The sequence below is a fragment of the Jaculus jaculus genome, chromosome 15, assembly GCF_020740685.1.
Source record: "Jaculus jaculus isolate mJacJac1 chromosome 15, mJacJac1.mat.Y.cur, whole genome shotgun sequence".
Taxonomy (NCBI): Eukaryota; Metazoa; Chordata; class Mammalia; order Rodentia; family Dipodidae; genus Jaculus; species Jaculus jaculus.
The window spans coordinates 46,876,857-46,884,388 of record NC_059116.1 but is presented as its reverse complement, the minus strand read 5'-3'; positions in this window follow the sequence as shown (position 1 = coordinate 46,884,388).

Genomic DNA, 7,532 nt, shown 5'->3' with positions numbered 1-7,532 from the left:
TCTCAGCATTCTTTGGAGCTAAGCATGTTCCATGTCACATAGCTCCCTGTGGATTCTCCCACGTCTCATAGGGTTCCTTCTTTGGAATGTTCCTGTGAATATTTCCATCCAACTTCTTCTTTCTAAAGACCCTGCTCTATCTTGTCATTGGCTCTCTCTCTCCTCTTCACACCCCCAAAACTTATGTTTCATGATTTTGGTAGAGCTTTTACATCAATATGAACTGAAAATCTGCTGGATATGCAATCCTGTATGGAAATCTATGATGTTTTATTATATGGCAAAGTAAGTTCCTCCCTCAAAGTCTTCTCTTTCTAGTTGGTCCTGCCTATTATTTTCTATTATTCATCCACATGGGGTTTACAATCATTTTGTCAAGTTCAAAGAAAAAATCCATTTGGAATTTTAATTGGAATTGCATTAAATTGATTAACTTGGGAATGATTGCTTTCTATTTTTAATTAAATTTTCACGTGCTGCTTTTTTTAAGCTTTGCTAATTATAAATTTCTAAATTTATTGCATTTGTGTCAGAACCTGGACTGTGTAATGTCTCCTTTTCAAGTAATATGGCAGATGAAGATACTGTCACCCAGCCCACTGCTGCTCTGCATGCAGACCTCAGGGCCTGCCATAGCAACATCACCTGACAATCGTTAGTAATGCCCCTAACCCTGCATTTCTGAATCAGGCACTTTCGATGTGGAGGCTTGAGAGCTCATTCTGGGACTCTAATGCACAACCATGTTTGATAGTTAATGAAATGATCTTAACTGTGACTAGCCATGCAAGTGTGGGAAAAAAGATTTATCTATGTCTCTAAATCTAAATGTCCTCATATGTAATATGGATATGTAATTGCATAAACTTCTTAACAGTGTTCCTAGGAATTAAAAAAACAATACACATATAACATTTGGCAATTTAGTGGCATATTGTGAACATAGAATGATTACCAGTGATCATCATAACTATTATATTGTCATTCTGAGTTTCTGTCCAATAAAATCCATGCATTATGATTTTTGGCATAATCAATTTTGGGAAATGTTCAATGTTTGTTGTAAAAGTGGGCACATTCCCCTTTCTTTGTGCATGATATATGAGCAGCCTTTATTGAAACAGATGTTATAATTTTTATTTCTTCTATGCATTATTTTGCCCTTTGGATATATAAAAGTTGGGCATATTGTTAAACTCTCCCAAGATACTAGCATTTCAGTAAAATATTTCTTGCAATTTGAAAATTTGGTTGATATGTGTCAAAATCCTGCTCTAATGCATATAAATTCCCCCCTAGTGTATCTTCACTGTGAATTACATTTTACATTGAAATAATCTTTTGATTTTAGGTCTTATTTATTAATCTTACCCTTGCATTCACTTTGTTTTACTTTATTTAATATGTCTGATCATTCTCTTAATTTCACATATTTTGTATTTTTACACTGATGTGCATTTTTATATATGTTACAATACAAAGAAGCACATATAAAGCTATCTGTCTTCCTGGGTCATTTTATTTCTATTAGAGTTGTGAGCCTTGAATGGTGGCACGCACCTTTAATCTCAACACTTGCAAGCAGAGGTAGGAGGAGTGCAATGAGTTCAAGGACACCCTGAGACTACAGAATGAATTCCAGATCATCCTGGGCTAGAGTGAGATCCTACCTTGAAAAACCAAAAATAAACAAATAAATAAAAATTGAGTTCTGATTAGCTAGTTCTTTTTTTTTTTCCTGATAGCTGAACTGATTCATCTATCTCTTCTTGTATTTATCTTATTTCTAAGTAGTTATCTATCCATTGCTGTTTTAAACTCACACATTTTGGATATTTTGATCATGAAGAATAGGTACTTTATCCTTTTTCCTAAATTATTATTTAATCCATGCTTTCTTAGCCTATAGCATTAAAAAAGAAATTCACTTTTAGACTCACTATTAAGAGGACATGCAATATAATGCACTTTTGATAATATCATTCAATTATATTTAATATAATGTGACTTTTTCACAGGCACTATTGGGTTGTATCTCCACCAAACTCACATATTGAAGGTCTATCTCCCAGTGTAAACGAATTTGCAGGTAAGGATCCTATGAGGTAGCTAAAGTTAAATAAATTTATATGGGTCCAGTCCTAATCCACCAGCATTGGTGGTTGTTTTAGAAACACACACTGTTTAGATAAGTCCATGTGTAAACAGAACAGGAAGGAACATCCATGTCTACCAAGAAGAAAGTCCTTGTTACAACCATCCTGCTAAACACTGACCATGGATTATTAACCTTGCAAACTGAAAGATATCCTGTTGTTTAAGCCTTATAGCCAGGATTTTGTTATGCTAATCATTGAATTATTAAATTATCACTTTAATGCATCTACCTTATTTGTGAAGAAGTTAAAAGTATTTGGGCTCTGGTTTATATTTATTTAAAGCACTATTTTATTTAATTTGACTTGCATGGCTTTATAACTTTGATCTCTGGTTTTTGCTTCTTATCTTGGTAAAATCTATTAAATTTCTAAGTGTCTCCTCAGAGATGTTGGATGCCTGACTGAGGAGAAATTTATAAGTGAAAGTCAACTGCATCCTGGAAAAAATTTTTCAAAATTTTCTCAATAGTATGTTACACATTTGTAACCTTGCCCTTAGCATTTTACTTTACAAAGATGAACTTGGATGACAACATGAATTTTGTGTCTTTGAATGTTGCCTGTTTACTGTTAGCAGTTTTCCAAAGATTTGAAACCATGATGGAATTGCCAGGTGAGCATCTGAATTTAGTTTTCTCTTCATTGATTCTGCTTTATACTGTGGACTTTTCAATTTGTATATATTTTTTCTCAAGCTAAATAATTACCTTTGTCTTTCATGTGACATCCTGCATTCTTTGTTCTTTCTTCTTTAGAAACACACTCAATCTACATATTGCTGATACATCTTGGCTTTTTTCTATAACATATAATCTATTTCAAATTTCTAGTCCCGGTTATCCATGACCATTTCTGAACTTCACCCTCCAAATTGGAGATTGAATCTTTTGCAGTTCACAAATAATTTACTTTCTTCATATGTACCACCACTCTTCTTATTTTAGTTTCTGTTTCTTCTATACACTAATTACCCTATTAATCTTCATTTTTGTTTCTTATGATTTTCATGGTATATATCTACTCAGAAAGGTATGCTATCTTGAATCCTATTGAGAAACTCTTCACTCTATAGGAGAAGATTCCCAGAGGTTCTTTGTCTAGGTTTCCTTCTCATTTTCTGTTTTCTCATCTTGGAACAGATGAGTCCTATACACATATTTTAGAACTAGTTCTTAGTATACAGCATGCCACAATTCTCTTATCCCATTCTAAGCACTTCTGGCCTGATCACATGTACAGTTATTGAGGATGCCCACCATGTAACCTGCAGTTACTCTTACCCAGGTTGGTCCAGTGAACTTCCAAGTTGAAAGACTGAGGAAATGTGGGATTTCAAATGTTCCCATGAACCCATGTTCTGCTGATGATCCTCTCCCCAACCTGCCACACACAATTTTCTACTTATACACAACCTTACTCCCCATGTTAAAATGTGCATAGATAAATGCTTAAATGTATTTTAATCTTTTCTTCCTATGATGTGGAAATAAACATTGAGAGATATGAGACAGTGTCCTGAGTGCCTCAAATATCTATCTATTTGTTGAAGAGAGAACTCTCCTGAGTGTGGGGTTTACTGACATGGGCCACACCCCAGCTATGCTGCTCCTCTTAAGACACTGGTCATTCTTAGGAACATTGGCCATCTGAGGATTCTCTGTGAGCACTAAAGAACATTTCTGTTCATTCCTTGCAAAATAGCAGTGTTTATCAATTTATTCTTACCTCATGCTATTTATTAAGTAAAACTTCAGTGCAATGCATTTTTAACCTCTTAATGCCTTAATGACAGTAGCTCAAGGATTGTGTTCTGTTTGACCTCTTTCAGTTCTTCCTATTTCTCCTCTCCCTCTGGCCATGACTGATCTGCTTGCATCGGCGTTGTCTTCCCAGATGGCACCCTCTGTTCTTGTTGGTACAGGGCATGTTTGGTTCAATTATTCTCCCATGTCAACTAGGATATAACTATCCCCACAGCAAGTGTTTACATGATGGCTTGTCTAGGGCACAACACTTAAAATAGCATTTTTCTTTGGAGACTACTTACAGCAGAATTAAAATTTAATTAATAATCTAATAATGTCTGCATTTCTCTCTCATGTTAGCTCCAAATAGCTTCTGTTTACCTTTTTATTTCCTGTTTCAAATAGACAGTTTTTCAGGGATTTGAATATTTCTTATTCAGCAAACATTTTGTGAGGATTTCCCATTGAGCAGCCTTGGGCCTCTCTGCTGGGAAACATAGAAGAGAGAGATACAGACTCTGCACCAAAAAGTGTGATGAGCAAAACAGACATGGATGTGAATCATCTCATTCAAATTTGGGAAAAGCTCCAATCACATTTGGAGGAGAACAGAAGGGATCAAGTAATTTACCTTGGGGGAGTATCAAGCATGCTAGCTCATTCTTTTCAGAGAATAAAATCCAGGGAAAAAAAAAAAAAAAAAAACAACTTAATCCCAAAGTAACAATAAAGCCTGGACTCTCTGGGGACTTGAATATATTGAGCAAACCTCACCTGATTCTGTCGATGGTGCTGATGGGGAGTCTAAGGGCACTGGGACACCACTCATGCATGACCAACAGCATAAGAAATAATGAACATTTTTACAATGATGAAAAAATAAATCCCTTTCCTGTGTCCTTCTAAATTTACTTTGACTGACTATTGAACAGGCGTTTCATAGATTCAATACATCACAACATATTAAGTGCTGTTCAGCTCCCGCCACTCCAGCTGCCCTGCTGTGGACCGTCTCTTTGTGTTTGCATCCTGGCTGTCCTCTGTGCATATAAACTAAGCATCTCCATCCAGCTCTCAGAGTGTGCCACGCCACACAACTGAGATTTCAAGAACAAATATCAACAGTAGCTAAGCCAAACATATCTTGTCAAGAGAGTGCTGCTGCAGTGTAAAGATTGATTTGTCGAGGGAGGTCTTGCATATAAGTAGATGTGAAGGCAAGGACTGAGGTTAACAAGTTTCTACTGTGGGAGTTTATTTATAACAGAATAAGAAAAGGACAGTTCTGCCTCTGCCAATTACTTTCTATCTCTTTCTGCATCCAGTGCCTAGTGGCTTTATTCCTCGCTAGACTCAGCCAAGGCACTCTGTAGACACAAAGTTTGCCCTTACATATCCATGTAAGTAAGGATAAATTCATGCCCGTCTGTCATAGGTAGGTACTTGTGTGTTGGTTCTGAGCTCAGATAAACAGAAGAAATAAAAGGGAGAAAAAAAGACATCAGGTGCTCGTAGAGAACAACCCACAGACCTCACACCTTAGGAAGCGTGATGATGTGCTAGTGTACAGTTTGGATATTGAGCATTGAAGGCTGCAGAATGCACATTTCTTTTGTTCTAAAACTATCAAGCATGGTTAAATGCTGACTGAAGAAGTGGTAGGTTGAGAGCCATGGTGACTTGAATGTAACCTGACCTTGCATAACTCTGATCCCCAGCTGGTGAAATGTTGGTTGTGGGGAGCCTTCCTTGTGGGGGTGTGTCACTGGGGTTGGGCCTTGGGATTTTATAATCCAGTCCTCCTTGCCAGTGATAGTTAAGCTAACTCTCTGTACTACCTTTCTGCTGATATGTGAGGATGCAAGCCCGCTGCCTGTTCTTGCCATGCTTCCCTTACCATGATGAAACTTCTCCTTCAAACTACATGCCAGTGATAAGCCCTTTCCTTGCATAGCTGCTTTTGGTCTTGTCGTTTGTCCCATCAATGAGAAGGTAACAGCAACAAGAGAACATTGTGGTTTATAACATGTGGATGCTAATGTGTCATCTACTATTGTCTTAGTGACAGAACCAGGGACATGGCAGTTGTCCAGGTGTGTAGAGAGAGCAAACATCAAATGATTCAGTTTACATACATACTCATGCAACAAACATTCATTATATGCCTTAAGATCTGAGAATATAGTGTTGTAAAAGATCATGTTTCTACTCCGAATAACTTATACTTAGTGGAGGATACAGTTAGTGGCAAGCACATTGTCAGTTACAAGATGATGGAGCAAATATTGTGATAATCTGAGAACACAGTGGAGGAGCATCTACAATGGATTTGGGCATAAAGCTAGTCTTTCCTTATGAGTTGGTATCTTAACAGGAAAAAAGTGAAAGTAGGAAGAAGGGCTTCACTGTCTTAATCTAAAATTCTACAGATAAGCACACTTCCACACAGAGTCTTTGCAGTGATCTTCTCATCTAGGCTTTCTCCCTACAATGGCAAGGAGTCATGACCAATGTATAGAATCAGTCCATTCTCCAGAACCAGCTAACCCAATCTATCCAACAGTGGGGTTCAGAGTGCCTTCCATGTCCTTAAGGGAAAAACACTGCTGCCATCTAAGGACCAATTAATTCCATATATCAAAGTAACTTTTGGATCTCATAATATTCTTACAGTTTTGGGGGTAAGGATAAGGGAGAAGGTCCTAATCTTGAGAAAGGGCTGCCCCCAAACCTTGGCTCCATTTGATCTTCTCCTGATCCTTTAGAATGATCTCAGCCATGACAAACTATTCCTTCAAATTGTGTCTTTAGGCAAAAGAGGATTGTGTGGATAGCATTTATTTTCCAGCTATGTACTTTAGGTTGTATGGTAGAAGCTCATAAGATACATGATATGTTTTTGTCAATAACTTTATGGCATATTCTTCACCTTCCTAATAACCCACAGACCAAAGCGTTTACTGCCCAGGGCTGCTATAGATACCTTTTCCCTTCCTTTAAGTGTTGCTTTATCCTAAGAACTAACTCATAACCCTTTGACTTCTAACTCCACATTTCTTCCAACTGCTGCTCTGTGCAGTGCAATGTAATTACATATTGCCTCCCCTAGGGATGACCTAATTCTTTTCTTTGTTCACCTAATCACCCAACATGCCAATCCCACCAGGCTCTGCTCATCTGAAATCTTTCATGGCCTCCGTATTAGTACTAGAAATGCTATTGTGCTTCCATCCTTATCCTGTGATGACATCTTCTTCTTGGAATAGCCACCGTTAACAACTTGGATAGACGAAGAGGTAATTAGTGAAATAGCTAAGTTTGTTTTATCTTTGTCAATATTTAGTAGCAACTGAAGGAATTGAAGCACAAGCTTATGAGCACTGAAAATGAACAAGGACTCATGATAAAGTCAAAAATGGATATATAAAAAGCATTTATGCAAAATTGAGCCTAGGAACTTAGGAGAAAATGATAATTTTAAGTAAAATACAGAAAGGTATTATAATAAATGCATACATTACACACATCTTATATCATAAATTATTAAGACCTGATGATAAATATCTATTATGGAGATATCTGTTAAATTCATGTTTGCATATCTGAATGTGTATCTGTTAAACAGCAT